Source organism: Phaseolus vulgaris, chromosome 9, assembly GCF_051622355.1.
Source record: "Phaseolus vulgaris cultivar YP4 chromosome 9, ASM5162235v1, whole genome shotgun sequence".
NCBI lineage: Eukaryota > Viridiplantae > Streptophyta > Magnoliopsida > Fabales > Fabaceae > Phaseolus > Phaseolus vulgaris.
The window spans coordinates 5,382,467-5,400,934 of NC_143506.1; the positions used below are offsets into that span (position 1 = coordinate 5,382,467).

General features: G+C 33.0%; 1 pseudogene; it reads left to right on the forward strand.

The window, feature by feature from the left end:
* The first annotated feature begins 6,046 nt into the window (after positions 1-6,046).
* Positions 6,047-6,153, forward strand: LOC137823233 (small nucleolar RNA R71; annotated as a pseudogene).
* Positions 6,154-18,468: the final 12,315 nt, after the last annotated feature.

Consider the following 18,468-nt stretch of genomic DNA (forward strand, 5'->3'; position numbering starts at 1 on the left):
ATACATAGTCGGTTGTCGCCGAGTTGGCGTCATCGCCGTGTTAGCTAACGGAAGATCAGGTGGTCTGGCATCGCCGCAAGAAGCATATCGCCGCAGTAAACTCAGTTGAAGTTGTTGGGGGTTCAGGCGAGGAAGTTCAAGCGTGTGAGTTTAGTAAAGACAAGAATGCCATGTGGATAATGGGCGAGGCCTTAGTCTTTTCGCTGAAACAAGTGTCAGCTCAAGACTGGGGGGCTTGTGTACCGTCCCGTTCCCGGGCGTTGACCAGAAGTCAAAGTCAACACATGGTGGGACCCCTCAAGGGACCCAAGGAAATGTCAACAGGTCGACCGCTCGAGGCATCGCCCGAGAGGAGACATCGCCCAAGTAAGACGTCGCCTAAGTAAGACATCGCCCAGAAAGACGTTGCCTAAGTAAGACATCGCCCAGAAAGACATCGGGCCTCGACAGTTCAAAACAGTAGCAAGGAGAAGAGAAAGGTGGCTTCGAGGCCATAAGTTCTAGTACCAGAAGGGGTAAACCTGACTCGTGAAGTATCCACGCCACTACTGGGAGACCCTGGGACAGATACGACCCATGAGAGGGCCATGACCAGGGGAGAACCACGTGCATGATACGAGAGAAAGGTAGATACACCCCCAGGGCAAGTGACTAGTGATTGGGGCGCATGAGTTGGCACCCAAAAATTCAAACCACGTGACAGAAGCACTTTGTAGAGAAGAGGGCTCACATGATGGAAAAACCCTAAGTTGGGTGGCGGCGCTGTGGGACCCTCTGCACATAATAACGATCAAGTCAAAGGGGCACGTGGCAATGCCCACGTGCTCATTAAAGGTTTCAGGGAAAGTTTGCCAAGGTACGTGTTAAGTAAGTTAAGATTCGTATATTCCAAGGAATGTTTTTATACGCTTTCAATGCGCTTTAATGCGTTTTAATGATGAGAGATGTATAAAAAGGGACCTTGGGAGCATTTGAAAAGGAGGAGAGTTTTAACCTAATTCTCACAGTTACACAGAGCATAGACATACAGAGCACAAACCCTAATTGTTCTTTACGGTGCACCCAGCTGTGAGCACAAGGAAATTAGGGCAACACAGTTTTAGCCCTTCAGTACAGTTTTCGATCACCCTCAGAGCATTCGTTCAAGTGTTCCGATACGGAGGTGTGTCACCTTTTGATGTTTCTCGCTAGTTGACTTGATCGTCGGAGTGCAAACGGCCGCGAGGGCGCCCCTTTGTTCACTTCTTTTCAGGTACTCACAGACAGAGCAAAACGAAGGTGCCCTAGCTCGCGAGGACAAGCCACGCACAAAGACGATCCCGGTCAACCGGCCGGAACAACAGCTAATGTTGGGCTGCGATTCAATACATGCACGGTCCAATTGACTGCTTTAGGCAAAAAACTATTTGGAAGTTTCTTTGCAGAAATCATACTACAAACCATATTCATAATAGTTATATTCTTTCGTTTCGCAACTCCGTTTTGTTGTGGTGTGTATGCAACTGTCAATTGTCTACGAATACCATTTACTTCACAAAAATTATTGAATTCTTGTGATGTAAACTCTCCTCCTCAATCAGAACGTAAGGCTCTAATAAATGAGTTTGTTTCCTTCTCAACACGGGCCTTAATTTTTAAAAAACAACAAAGGCTTTTGATTTCTCTATTAAAAAATAGACCCATGTTTTTCTACTAAAAGCATTAGTGAAAGTAATCAAATACCGTTTCTTGTTGTTTGAAATGGGTGTGATCGGTCCACAAATGTCAGCATGCACCAATTGGAGAAGTTGTGAAGCTCGCCAGGTGCTCTTGCTTGGAAACGAGTGTCGTTGTTTCTTACCCCCCAGGCAATCTTCACAAAGTCTTAAGGGAGACTTAAGTTGTGGTAATCCATTCACCATCTTCTTCTGTTGTAGAGTCTTCAAGCCTTTAAAGCTCAAGTGGCCATTGATGACTTTTTACGGCAAGTGCACCGCGTTTGTCAAAAGTAATAATTGTCCCTAAGGACGGATATCGATCCCACAAGGAACAGTGAATTATCAAGTACAATATTCGCTAAATATAACAACAGAACAATAAAAAGAGTGTTGAATTGAGTGTGTTGGCAATGATCAATAAGAAAACAAACAAAGCATTAGTTGCTTCAGTTGGAAAAATAGGGATTAGGTTTCACCTCTCTCACTCTCATGTATTTTGATTAGCATGTCAATATTAAGTTCTTTTATTGAAATTGATGCTCGTAGAAAATTCATTTATATCGATCTCTCGCATATAAAATTCCTAAGAATGTTTCCCAAAAATCGATCTCTCGCATACTTATAAAAACAACCTAGACATCACAATCAGAAGTTAATGGCAATTAACATTTCAAGTCTATCTCTAGCACTCAAATATGTTAAGTATTGATGTTTAGGTCTGAACCCTAAAAATACCTCTCGGTCATTAAAATTCTCAATTTGTCACGAAAAGTTAAAAGTAAAACAACAATACTAATAATCAATCAAGAACTGAATATTAATATATAAGATATCACCTCAATACATAAGAGTTTGAGCAGATTACTCCCAATCCCAAAGGGTAGAATTAGCCACACATACTTCTAGCACCTTCCATTCTCCCAATTGGATTACAATTCACTCTATGGTGTTTTCCTCTCAATCTGGCACACTAGGGTTGAGCCTATAGCCCTCTATTTATCCTAGTTTTCTAGGATTAGGTTGCTTCCTGTGTCGCGCTAATGGACTAAATGATAAAAGATAAAAAAGGCCCAATCTTTCTTTGCATCTTTTTCCATTCTGGGACCTTCCAACTTTCTCTTTTTAGCTCAAATTATTCTCCTTTACTCTAAATCTTCAATCTTCCCTGGAAATCTTCAATTAACACCAAATTTTAGAATAAAAGGTTCTTATTCAAATAAATCTTATAAAAAATGTAAAAAGGTATAAATTCATAAATTAAGGATTATTTTATATGTAAATTAGCAATAAATCCTCATAAGTGCCTATATTTTAATATGAAATATTACTGAAATTAGGCACTTATCACTCTCCCCAACTTAGAATCTTGCTTGTCCTCAAGCAAAGTAAATGAATATATTTGAATTTAAATATCAAATAGATTAATTCACTAAACAACTAATCAAATTAGAAACTTATGATGCTTCCAAATTCAAATATATTAAAATATAGACACAAACAACTTCTAGGATCAAATCAAAACAAACAAATGACAATTCATCAAGGAATATCTTCTCATATTCTCACGGGTAAGTGTTTCTCTCTATTTTCACTGAATCATAACAAATCACAGTTGCTTTTTATTTCATCTTCAAATCACAAACATATTAGAAACATGAATCTTGAGGTCTTTTCCAGTGTTGTAATGAGGTCTAGCTTCCAAAAAATATTGGTTTTTCTTAAATAACAAAATGCACATCTTAAAGAAGAAGAACATACATACAATTCAATTATAGAGAACATATATGTTATCTAATTACCACTTTCTTTCGATGTCACCTTTTTCCTCTTTTTCTTTCTGACTTTTCATGATTTTCATGATGATTTTTTTTTCTATTTCTTTTTCTTCTTCTGTTTCTCTTTCTTTTTTTTCTTATTTTTTTTCTTTCAATAATAGGAAAATATTCTTCCTACATTTTAACTTTTTGAGATTTCACAATAAGAACCAACCATTCCCTTTGGTATATGTATTTCATCTATGTTCTCCTTTCTTAAACATGCTCAAGGGTAGAAAAATATATCATCAAAGGTTAAGGTACAATAATAACAAAAATCTTGACCCAAAGGGGATACATAAAAAAATGGAATTCTAATAAGATAAAGGTTGACTATTTGGTCCTGAGTTCCTAATTAACACAAACAAATGCCTCAATCATCTTCATGTTCTTTTATGATGTAACAAAAATAAAAATTAAGCAACCACAACTATCAATTCATCAACAAAACTCTCAAAACTATTTAAGGTTCACACACTCACTTGGTTTAATTGGCCTCATTCCTTTTTGTCCTGTCATTCTCTATCTTAATCAATCATCCTGTTAAATTTTCATGTATCATAATTTCAACTACATTTGAATAGGGATTCAATCTTTTTTTTTTCTAACCTGTGTCTAATTCATCTCATTATCTAATATTTAAACACAAATTCTTTTTTCCCACAATTCAAAATTAATATTCTAGTTTTTTTTTATTTGAGAAAAATAAATTAGAAAACAAACAAATTAAAACTGAAATTTATTTAAGAAAATTAATTCAAGACATAAAACTAACAAAACCAAATTTATTCAAATTACCAAATAAGAAAATAAAAAAAATAAATAGAAAACAAAATAACCGAAAAATAAAATAAAAACTAAACAGAAAATAAAATTCAAATAACTAAAAATAAAAGATAAAACCATATTTTTTTTTTCAATCCTCTCTTCTTAAGAAATCATCCAGCTTTTTGTTAAAATCTTTATCTATAGTTTTGCTTCATTTGTTGGATCTGCCCCCTGAATAATAGAACATGTCCCAGGTCAAAATACATAACCTGCAAAATGATTACGAGGCATACAAGATTTTTTTATTTTTTATTTTTGAAAAATAAAATCAACAAAGGTAACAACATAAAACTAAAATGTGGACTGGGTTGCCTCCCAGTAAGAGCTCGTTTAACGTCATCTTGCTTGACACCTGTTTATTTCAAGGTGGAAATCTCTCTTTGATCCATCCTCTGTACACATTCTTCCCCTGCATTAAAATTTTTTAGACCACCAAAAAGATTTAAAGTTACCTCCTCACTTGAGTTCTAACTTGAAGTTCTCCTTTGTCAACATCAACTATGATTCTAGCAGTCTTCATAAAGGGTCTTCCAAGTATCAAGGGAACCTCCTCATCTTCTTTCATGTCCATCACAACAAAATCCACAAGGAATGTGAATTTATCCACCTTGACGAGAACATCTTCAACCACACCATATGGATACTTGATCAACTAACTTTAAAGTCATCTTGGTGGGTTTAATCTCCAAATCACATATTTTCTTCAGCATTGTCAAAGGAATTATATTTACGCTTGCTCCCAAATCCAATAAAGCATTGTCTACAAATAAAGCACCTACAGACACAGGAAGGTTAAAACTCCCTGGGTCCTTGAATTTTTTAGGCAAGCCTTTTCGAATAATAACATTGTATCTATCCTCCAACTCTATATTTCTTTCTTCAATATAGCTCATATTCTTTCAAAATCTTTCAAATGTTGAATCTTGCTTCAAATTTCTTGCAAAATAATTTTTAGGGAGTAATTTATCAAAGAATTTTCTTTCCTTCTCTTTTTTTAAAGGAGGATGAGGATATGATAAATTTTTTTCAAGAACACCTATCTCCTTATCACTTTTTTCTTCCTCACTTCTTTTCTTTTCTCTCTCTAACTCCTCAGTCTCATCTTCTTTTTCAGTTACTACATTATTGCAATGCTCTTTTGGGTTGGTTTGGTTGTCAACTGAAAACTGGCCACTTTGTATTTCTTCAAATTATTTGGCCACTTTTTCCATCTGGATCTCTATATTCCTAATCGTTGCCATGCTATTTTCTTCCATTATCACAAGTTTTGTTAGGGCGTCTTCAACTTTACTCATTTTTTCAAGCATGGATGGATCCTCAACTTCAGGTGAATTGTTCTGATAAGAACAGTGACCATTAGGATGATCACCTCCACAAAAATCACACCAGATTGATTGACTCTGGCTTTGAGATGAATGAACAACATATAAATGTTGGGGCAACTTATCCATTTGTGTGGTTAATTGCTCAATCTGTTGTGTCAGAATTTTATTTTGAGTCAAAAGTGCATCTTCTAACAACCCTTCCTTCTGAGTGTTTTGTCTATCATGTTGGGCTTGATAATCAGTTGACGTCAATGCAACAATAATCCTTGTCGCTTGTTCTACATCAAGAGTCATCATTGTGCCGCCAACTGCAGCATCTAGGAGCATCCCTGTGTCAGATCTGAGACCGGTGACAAATATGCTCAGTTGAGCAATATCTTCAAACCCATGATTTGGGCATTTTTTAAGTATCATTTTAAATCTTTCCCATGTCTCACAGAATGATTCATCTGCTCCTTGTCTGAACACAAAAATTTCAGACTTTACTTTGATGTAGCGAGAAATTGGAAAAAATCTTTGCAGAAATATTTCCTCTACATCCTTCCAACTAGTGATAGTGAGACTCTGATTTGGAAGTGATCTGAATCAATCCTTAGCCTTTCCTGCCAATGACAAAGAAAACAAGCGCATATAAACATTTTCAAGATCACCTGATTGAAAGCCCATTGTTCCCACTAATTCATAGAATGTAGACAAATGTGAACATGAATGTAGACAAATGTGAACATGAATCCTCATGATCCATTGCTTTGAATTGATGGGTAATGTTGAGAGTGAGAAAAGTGGGTTTTATTTCCAAGGCCTTGGCAGTAACAGGTATTGCAATACTAAAAAAATGCATTGGCCCTTAGTACATGACATAATCTCCAAGTGTCCTCCTTGGAGGTGATGCTTGTTCTGCTGCCATGTTGCTTTCTTCCTAAAACATATTAGTGTAGAGAAAAAAAAAAGTGTATTTTTTTTTCTTTTAAAAAAAATTCAAAAAAAATCTGAAGATAAAAATAAAACAAATTAAAAAAATCTGCAAAATAAAATAAAAATAAAACAAAAACAAAATAAAACACTAAAATGACTTTAGGAGAAAAATAACAAAAATATCCAGAGAGAAAAAAAAATATAAATAATATAATAACTTACGTAAAATAAAAACTAAAAACAAGATAAAAGAAAACAAAAATAAATAAATAAATATAAAACAAAAAAAATAAAAACTTAAAAATACAATAAAATAACTAACTTAAACTAACAAATAAATACTATAAGTAAAATAAAAATAAAATAAAAAAAAATAAAAAAAACCAAAACACAAAATTATAATTGCAATAACTAACTAAAATCATTTAAAAATAATGCAAACTTACGTAAAAATAAAACAGAAACTAGTAATAATAAATAACTAATTAATATAAATAAATAACCCTACGCAAACTCCAACTACTTAACTAAACGTAAAAACAAAAAAACTGAAATAAAATATAACAAAAAAATTAAAATAAAAATAAAATAAAATAAAAACAAACTAAAATAAATAACGTAAAGAAAAGGAAAAAAAACAACTTTCTTTTTAAAACAGAAAATCTATAAATTAAGATCAAATCAAATCTGTAATAAAATAAAATAAATAAAATCAAAACAAATCAAAATAATTAAAATATTTACAATATTTAGAAAATTTAGAAAATTATACTCCACAAATCAAAATTATTTCCAGCAACGACGCCAAAAACTTGATGACTTTTTACGACAAGTGCACCGCGTCGTTTGTCAGAAGTAATAATTGTCCCTAAGGACGAATATCAATCCCACAAGGAACAATGAATTATTGATCAATAAGAAAATAAACAAAGAATTAGTTGTTTCCATTGGAAAAATATGGATTAGGTTTTATCTCTCTCACCCTCAAATCCAAGTTGGAGATGCAAAACATCTACTCCCAATTTAAGATGATAAAGCCCAATAGTATTTTGTAATGGGCCTCTGTTGGGCCAGTTCTGCTTTTTGTAACCACCACAGTCTTAGGCATAGTTTACTTATATATACACCTACTTTTTGCTTTTTGCACCGTGTATTCATTTTCAAATCTTACGAAATACAATTCTCATATTTGCTTTTCATTCTCTTCTCTTTTTTCCTCTCTTTCCATTAGGATTCTTCGCGCTCAGTTCTTTCTTTCTTTATTACATCGCTTATACAGTTCTTGATATGTGAAACCTAGAATTCTCTTTGTCATCTCCGAGCAATCGTATTAATTATAGTTTTAGTAGTTATAAAAAAGTTAGAATTTTAAACAATTTTAAGTTAATATATTGTCTCCATGTTGTTTTTTTTTTCAAATAAAAGAGAATATGCTCTAAAATAATTTGATTTGTATAAAACACAGTGAAAAAGATTGGTGTTGACTCACCTTAAAAGCATCATAATTTTTTACAGAAAATTAAAAAAAACTATTATAATCTTTTTATTGTGTAAAAAAATTCAAGGAAACGAGGTCAAAGTAAGGAACTTATAACTTTAGAAAAATGCCATTTTCTCTTTCTCTCTCTCCACACACATATATATATATAGCTCCTATTTTACCTAATTTTTTACAATTTTAGCACCTAGTTCATTTAGTACCCTGTTTAATTATATATAATTTTTTTAATTATACGATTCATGGTAAATAAAAAATATTATTATTATTTTGAGAAAAAACATTTTCCATTTGTGGTCAACAAGTAATGTAGAATGTAGAAAGTTTTTTTCATGCTTATTTGAATCAAGTGTGAAATATACAACATCAATTTAAAAAATGTGACATCTTTACTTTCAACACCTTTTTTTTTCTATGTTTACTTTCTACACCATTTTTTTCTATATAAGACATCCAACTGATATAGAATATTTAAAATAATTTATAATGTAAATAATATTTTTTTTCTATTAATATCACGTGGAGATAACTTATTTATCCAATGCTTGTTAAATTGTTGTATATATAAACTTTATTCTTCATAAGAATTTGTACATATATTTTTACAATTTATTTATTATTTACGGTACAATTGTAGTCGAAATAAGATAAAAGAAAAGAGAACATGTTTAAAATTATAGGAAATGTTCATTTTTTTTCTTTCGGAATTTAGTAGGTATGTAAAACGATAAACTCCTCCTTTATTCCATACTTATAATCACTTAGATTAGTGAGAGTTACATTATGTTCTTCCATTAGATATTCAACGTTTAGGGTTTAGGGTTATCCCAGTTGCCACCACCAACAAACACCAGATTTTTGCGACATCACCTAATATAAGTTCCACATTCAAACGATTTTGAAAATTAAAATGGTTTATAAATGTTTGTCAGATATGAATAGTTACGACCTTGAACAGAATGTGTTTCATAGGATTATATTTCGTTATCCCATTGTTTTAAACAAAGTTTGTTAAATAAATTGGGACTTTGTAATTTGAGTTTCCTCTTAATGATGTTTATAGATGATTTTTTATAATTAAGTATACGATCAACCACATGGGTAAACTTTTGATAACAACATCATGTTCTTGTTCTTCTATATAAAGATTTATAACTCTATCTTTATCTTGTAATTATTATACTTTCTGCACCATTTTTTCTACGTTTATTTTTTACACCATTTTTTTTTCTATACCAGGCACACAATTGATATAAAATATTTAAAATAATTTATTATGTTACAAATAATGTTTTTATTGAATGACATCTAAATTGTATATACATAATATTCTTTATTTTTCATAAGAAATTATACATATTTTGACATTTTATTTCTTATAAGCGGTAAAGTTGTTGTAGACAAGGGTGGGAAAAAAATCTGATTGAACCAAACTCCTCTATTTTTTTGCATTGTTTTGCTCCACTAAAAATTCATTTATCTAAAATCTGGTTTTTATTTTAATCCAAATTTTATAACATTCCTGATCAGATTTCCATTTTAGTTATACAGATTTAAAAAACGAAAATCTAAATTCCAATCCAAATTTTATTTGTTTGAATTAATCACGTTCTGATTTACTCTTCGTCTCTCGGCACAGATTACTTCTTACTCAGATTCTATAACAAAGCAATGCCCGTCATTTATTTTCTTTTTCCACGACATCACAGTGCCATTTCTATTTTTTTAGTACAGTACATGTTTTTATATAAGTTTAATATATATATATATATATATATATATATATATATATATATATATATATATATATAAGGCAATTACAACCATTTTCAAAATTTCAAGTCAACTAAAGAAAGTAATTCAACTGAAATTTTTTGTTAAAATTAATCAAATTTAAATGAACATTTAAAGGTTCTAATTTTTTAAAAAATAAATTCAAGATTAATTAAAGTATTATAGGTAGATATAGTTAAGAATTTATGGAATATGTTATCTTTAAATTTTGGTATTATTAAATTATAATTTTATTATATTTATTTAATGTTTTTATAATATTAAAGTTTTTTACATATAACTATATTAATATTATGTTAATTTTTTTTTAAAAGATGAATTTGAATTTAAAATCTAATTTAATTTTTTTTTATAAAAATATGGATTTGGATTTTAAATCCATTCCAAATATTTAGATTTGGATTTATAAAAATCCAAATTAGTTTTATAAAAAGATATAGATTTGGATTTAAAATCTGATCCAAATATTTAGATTTAGATGACCACCTTAGTTGTAGTTGTAGAAATGAGATAAAAGGGGTGAAAATATTTAAAATTTTAGAATATAGTGATGTTTGATAAAAAATTTAATAAGAATTTTCAAATTTTGTTACTGTATAAACCTTTTTTTATTAAAAATTGTACCGAAACTCAACAACATAATGTTCTTATATAATATTTAACCTTAGACGAAACAACGTTATATCTAAGTTCTGTCTGAGGATATAAAGCTCTATTTTATAGGTAATTATTTTACTTTCTGCACCATTTTTTCTACGTTTATTCTATACACCATTTTTTTCTATACAAGACACAAAATTGCAATAGAATATCTAAAATAATTTATAAAGTAAACAATAATGTCTTTTTCTATTAATATCCAATGTAGATAACTTGATTTATCAAATGCCATCTAAATTGTTTGTATATGCATAATATTCTTTACTTTTCATAAGAACTTATACATATTTTAACATTTTATTTATCATATGCGGTAAAGTGGTAGAAGTTACATAAAAGAGGGGAGAAAATGTTTAAAATTTTAGGATATATTGATGTTTGGTAAAAAAATTAATAAGAATTTTCATTTCAATAACTTGATATTGAAACTATGCTTCCGATTTTTTATATACACTTAAAAAAATTAAATGTTTGCAAAATATTGATATGATGTAATATAAATTAAATAGGTGAAACATATAATATAAATAAAACATGGAAAAAGATAATATAATATAAATAAAACATGGGAAAAGATAATATAATATAAAGAAAACATTGAAAAAGTATAATTTAATTGAATATAATATAATGTGTAGTGTAAAAGTAAATTAAAAAACAAATAATATATAAAATGTATGCAAAATCTAAGGATATGTGGAACTAATATAAGTTTCACAAAAGATTTTGAAAACAAAAAGAGTTTATAAAAGCTTGTGAGATATCATTGGTTACGACCCTGAACATGATGTATTTCATAGGGTTGTACCCCGTTGTCCCATTGTTCTAAACAGAGTTTGTGGGATGAATTGTGACTTTGTGATCTGAGCTTCTACTAGTCTGCATGTTCAATCGGATATAGAGCTTTATCTTTATCTGTAATTATTTCTATACACCATTTTTTTCTATACAAGGCACATAATTGCTATAGAATATCTAAAATAATTTATAAAGTAAACAATAATGTCTTTTTCTATTAATATTCGATGTAGATAACTTGATTTATCAAATGTCATCTAAATTGTTTGTATATGCATAATATTCTTTAATTTTCATAAGAATTTATACATATTTTAACATTTTATTTATTATATGCAGTAAAGTGGTAGAAGTTACATAAAAGAGGGGAGAAAATGTTTAAAATTTTAGGATATATTGATGTTTGGTAAAAAAAATTAATAAGAAATTTCATATCAAGAACTCGACATTGAAACTATGCATCCGATTTTTTATATACACTTAAAAAAATTAAATGTTTGCAAAATATTGATATGATGTAATATAAATTAGATAGGTGAAACGTATAAAATAAATAAAACATGGAAAAATATAATATAATACAAATAAAACATGGAAAAACATAATACAATATAAATAAAACATTGAAAAAGTATAATTTAATTAAATGTAATATAATGTATGGTTTTAAAATAAAATAAAAAACAAATAATATAGAATTTATATGCAAAATCTATCTAAGGATATGTAGAACTAATATAAGTCCAACATCGAAAAGATTTTGAAAACAAAAAGGGCTTGTGAGATATCATTGGTTATGACCCTGAACATGGTTACGACTCTGAACAGGATGTGTTCCATAGAGTTGTACCCCAGTGTTTTAAACATAGTTTGTTGGATGAACTGTGACTTGGTGATCTGAGCTTCCTCATAGTGACATCTGTATCTGACAGACTCTGTAATTCTTTTTGTAAAACTTTTCAAGTTTTGTTACTTACGGTCAAATACATGGATAAACCTTTTGATAAAAAATTGTACCGAAACACACAACATGTTCTTAAATAATATGTATCCTTAGATTGGTAGAACACAATAATGTTTGTTTCTCTTAATATCCGGTGGAGATAACTTGATTTATCTAATGTCATCTAAATTGTTGTATATACATAATATTCTTCATTTTTTATAAGAATTTATACATATTTTGACATTTTATTTATTGTTTTTGCTCTCATGCTTGCTCTCTTCTTTTGTGACCCTTCATTATCTTCTCCGTGCCATTGTAAGTTCATTTCGAGCTCTCTTTCTTTTTCACCATTGGTTTATATATTTGTTTTGTTTCCCTTATTTGTTTGTTTTCTTGTATTGGCGAATGTCACCATTGCTCTGTCGTTGTTGCCTCCGTCATTGTTGCCTTAGGGTTTAGGGTTTAGAGTTTTAAGTTTTTTTTTTAAATAAAAAATTATATAAGAATGTGGCTATTTACCATAACAACATTTATAAATGGCATTTAAGAATGCGGCTAAATAGTCATCTTCTTATCTCTTGTATTTACGACTACGTGTACAAGAAATGCGACTATAAAGTCGTCATTTTAAATAAAAAAATAGTCGTCTTTTAATATTTTTGCACCAGTGATAATAAATAAAACATTAAAAACAGTATAGTTTAATTAAATATAATATAATGTATGGCGTAAAACTAAATTAAAAAACAAATAATATATAATATGTACACAAAATCTATCTAACGGTATGTGGAGCTAATATAAGTTTCACATCGAAAAGATTTTGAAAACGAAAAGGGTTTATAAAGACTTGTGAGATACTATTGGTTACGATCCTGAACAGAATGTGTTCCATAGGGTTGTACCCAATATTCTGTATGAGGATATAGAGCTTTATCTTTATGTGTAATTATTTTACTTTCTGCACCATTTTTTCTATGTTTATTCTCTATACCATTTTTTTTCTATACAAGGCACACAACTGATATAGAATATCTAAAATAATTTATAATGTAAAAAATAATATTTTTTTCTCTTAATATCCGGTGGAGATAACTTAATTCATCCAATGCCATCTAAACTGTTGTATATGCATAATATTCTTCATGTTTCATAAGAATTTATACATGTTTAGACATTTTATTTATTATATGCGGTAGAGTGGTAAAGGTGATGTAAAAGAGGGGAAAAATGTTTAAAACTTTAGGATATATTGATGTTTGGTAACAAAATTAATAAAAATTTTCATTTCAAGAACTTGATATTGGAACTATGCTTCCGATTTTTTATTTACACTTAAAAAAAATTAAATGTTTGTAAAATATTGATATGATGTAATATAAATTAAATATGTGAAACATATAATATAAATAAAACATAGAAAAAGATAATAATATAAATAAAACATGGAAAAAGATAATATAATATAAATAAAACATTGAAAAAATATAATATAATATAATATAATATAATATAATATAATATAATATAATATAATATAATATAATATAAGAGGAATCTATATTGCACATATTTGGGGGATTTATCGAATGTCATCTATATTGTACATAAATTATACTTTTTTCCTTGTTTGATTTATATTATTTAGTTTAATATTTTTTTTTCACTTTTTAAAGTTAATATATATTTTTCTTAAATTTAGCGTCAATAAATTTTATTGACATTTTTCAACTGAATTACAAAGAATACATTATTTAATGTTTTAAAAAAAATTATTTAGGTTAATTTTAAAGGAAAAGAAGATGGTAGATGTGTTTTGGTACAAATTTTTATCCAACAAATTCTCTCGGTTTAGAATTCTGGAAAACATGGGTACAATCCCATGAATGGTAACCAATTATATCTAACAAACATTTATAAACTCTTTTTCTTTTCAAAATCTTTTCAATGTGGGACATACATTAGGTGTTGTCATTGGGAAAATCTTATGTTTGTTTGTGGTGGCAAGTGGGATGACCTCTTATACGCAGGGGTATGTTGAACAGAATGAACCTCAGAATGTAAGTGATTAGAAGTATGGAAGAAATGAGAAGTTTATCGTTTTGCATAATATAGGTTCAATTTGTGAGCTGTATAACAAAAGCAGTAATTGTTAAAGTAACTCTATACCTGCTGTACCGGACGATCGTGACGTGCACATTAAATAAATAAACATAGTTACACGTGGAAAATAAACAGTTATAACTTCCATTGAATGAGTCAAACACATTTTGTATAGCACTCCCTTGATATCAGGAAGCCACCAGACATGACCCAGAGACCACTAAGCATGTCTTTAGCATTCGGTTACTTGGCCCACACAGCCAAGGTCCATGTCAACCTACTAAAGGATCTTCTGAAAGGAGGAAAAAGTACGTTTTTCATACTATTAGAGAAACCTAACAAAACACTAGCACTGACTTGAGCGTTGGAGTGCAATCGAAGGTACCCCGCCGACCGGTCGAAGCACGCGAGAAGAAAGAAAGATTTGAAGAATTGGACAGCTAAGGACACGGAACCCATTGCGTATCGACGTGGATCAATATTACTCAGCCCCTAACATCCATACAGGTACAATTGGCGCCCACCGTGGGGTCAAATAATCACTTTTCCCAGGCCTAAGGATTCCAACAAGTGAAGATGGTTTCAACAGCAAACAATACCAACAATGACAACGCAGCGGAAGAACATAAGATGATGCTCCAAACACAGATGCAGGAGTTGCTTCAGAAAGGAGTTACTGACCAGTTGCGTCAGGAGGAGGAGAAGAAAAGACAGGAAGAAGAACGCCAACGGCATGCAGAAGAAATGGCTCAGTTAAAGGAGCAAAACAAAAGATTAATGGAAAGACTCGAACAGTCTGAACGTGAAGGACATTCACGTGCACCCACACCACCGCCACATCAATCTGGGGCAAGGGCAATAGCCTAGACAGTGCCTCACACATCACTCGTCCAACAAACCCACCAAAGTGTGAAGCAGGTAATCCCAAACAGAGTAGCAAACCCAAGGGGCCATCCGTTTACGGATGATATCATAGCCACACCTCTCACTAACAAATGGAGAGGTCTAACCATGAACCTCTATGATGGTTCCACGGATCCGAACGAGCACCTGAATATCTTCAAAACACAGATGACCCTCTACACGATTGATCGGACGGTGTGGTGCAAAGTCTTTCCTACATCTCTCAGGGAAGGGCCTCTCGGATGGTTTTTTGACCTTCCCCCTAATTCCATTGCCAGCGGTATGCCACAAATAGACCTCATCAGACGTCCTCCATGTCCCTTCTTAACGTCAAACAAGAAAGAGGAGAATCCCTAAGAGCTTTTATGGACAGGTTTAGTAAAGTTTGTATGGGCATACGCAATCTGAATCCAGATATAGCTATGCATCACTTAGTTTTCGGCCATGCTGCCCGGAAGGTTCATAGAAAGCCTTATCAAGCGACCATCGTACAATATGGACGAATTGAGAACAAGAGCGACAAAATTCATGCAAATTGAAGAGCATGTCGATTATCATCGAAAACGCATGTCGAGAACACAGACAGAAACAAGGGAGTTCGTCCTCCAATAGTACCGGCCGACTGAGACCGATATCACCCCAATAGGGGTCCCCACGTCCACAATTATACACCGTTGGTCGTACCCAGTGGAAAGATTTTGGATGAAGCACTACAAACTGAACTGATCCCAGCACTGAAACAGTCACAGACTCCTCCCAATGCCGATACGGGTAAACACTGTCAATACCATCGCAACTACGGTCATACGACCGAAGGTTGCCAAGCATTAAAAGATAAAATAGAAGAACTTGTCCAGGCCGATCATCTTCGCAAGTTTGTGAAGACAACAATAACCACACCCAGATCGCCCCAGCGCGATCCTGATTCCCGATAACGTTCGGGACGAAGTGAAACAGTCACCTACTACTCCCAATGCCGATACGGGTAAACACTGTCAATATCATCGCAACTACGGTCATACGATTGAAGGTTGCCAAGCATTAAAAGATAAAATAGAAGAACTTGTCCAGGCCGGTCATCTTCGCAAGTTTGTGAAGACAACAATAACCACACCCAGATCGCCCCAACGCGATCCTGATTCCCGAGAACGTTCGGGACGAAGAGACGGCCGAACCCGCTACGATCATCGACGCTCAAACATAAGGAAACGAAGTGAAAGTCCAGTCAGACGGACAAGACCCAAAAGTGAAAGTCCCGAGCGTAGAAGTCGAACTAAGCAGAAAGTTCGTGAAGTTATCAATACAATCGCCGGACCAGTGTCTCTCGGCGTACCTCCTCAAGAGGTTAGTTACATTGCAGGTGGTTTTGCAGGTGGAGGATGTTCCAATTCAGCAAGGAAGAAGCACTTAAGAGTGATCCAATCCGTCCATTTGGCCTCCACACATCGCCGACCGCACATACCGCCGATCACATTTACTGATGGCGATTTCACAGCAATTGATCCCGCTCAGGACGACCCCATGGTCATAACAGTGGAGATAGACAAGTTCGCAATCGCTAAGGTCTTGGTGGACCAAGGTAGCTCGGTCGACATCCTTTATTGGGAAACATTCAAGAAAATGCAGATTTCGGAGGCAGAGATACTGATGACATTGAGCTCTTCTCTTTTACGGTTTTTGTGGTGGTTTGCGGAAGCTTCAATGGGTTGTAGGTGGATCAAGGCTCTCCTAGGAGTATCCTCTCTGATAGAGGTCTTGGTCAATGAGTATGTATCGGGCGGCCTACTGTTTCATCGTTTTCTCCAAGTGCGGGTCACATACTCCTTCGGTTAGGTATTGCTTGATAGGGGTCATCCAGTTAAGCTGAGTATCGGTTGCCATGCATTCTTCGGCACCAACACTTGGTTTAACCAGGATCACGTGTATGACCGGTCGATGGACTCCTTTCTGTTTGACAGTAGCCAATCTTGATAGAGCGTCCGCCCGAGTGTTATTTTCCCTCCGGACGTGTTGGAACGAGATTTATTTGAACCTGCTTAAGAGATTTTTTACAAAGTGAAAATATTGTTGAAGCAAAGTCTCCCTTACCTCATATTCTTCAGTGAGCTGTCCGACGACTAGGCAGGAGTCGCTTTTGCAAATTAGAGTAGTTATCTCTAACTCGATTGTCAGGTGTAAACTTGCAATTATTGCTTCATACTCGGCCTGATTATTTGAAGTTTTAAATTCAAACTTCATGGCTTGTTCAATAACGATCTCTCGTGGTCTTTCGAGTACAACTCCCGCTCTGCACGAACGACTGTTTGAAGATCCATCTACGTACTATGTCCATCGAGATGTCTTCTCTTCGGTCGGATAAGGAGTGAGTTCTGCTGTGAAATCAACAAGTGCTTGGGACTTAATGGCCCCCCTAGGTTGGTATTCGATATGGAACTCTGACAATTCGACTGCCCAACCTATCATTCGTCCGGCTAGGTCAGGTTTTGTGAGGATCTTCATAATGGGATAGTTAGTTTTAACTATGACCCTATGATTCTGGAAATACATCCGCATCCGTCGTGCGGTAATGACCAAAGCTAGTGTGACTTTCTCTACCATTTGGTATCGGACTTCCGCGCCGTGCAAGACTTGGCTAACGAAGTATACCGGCCGTTCCTCCATTTTGATTTCCTGCACTAGAACAGAACTTACCGCTTCGTTGGAAATAGCTAGGTATACTATGATAGGCTCGCGTGTGTTGGGTTTCTAGATGATCGGTGGTGATGCCAGGAATGTCTTAAGCTGGAGGAAATTCTGCTCGCATTCATCTGTCCATTCAAACTTAGTTGTTTTCTTCAATAGTTTTATAATAGGTCTCATTCGTTCGACAAACTTAGGTACGAACCGAGACAATGACGTAAGACGACCAACCAACCGCTGAATCTCTTTAAGTCCACTGGGACTTCTCATTTCTGTGATTGCCTTGCATTTTTCTAGATTAACTTCTATGCCTCGATGGGTGAGCATGAAGCCTAGGAATTTTCCACCTTCTACGCTGAATGCGCACTTTCCCGGATTTAAGCGCATGCGATATTTGCGCAAGGCCTGGAAAACTTCTTTCTGATCGGAAATATGTTGTTCGCATGAATCTGATTTAACGACAATGTCGTCAACGTATACCTCCACGTTCTGTCCGATCATATCGTGG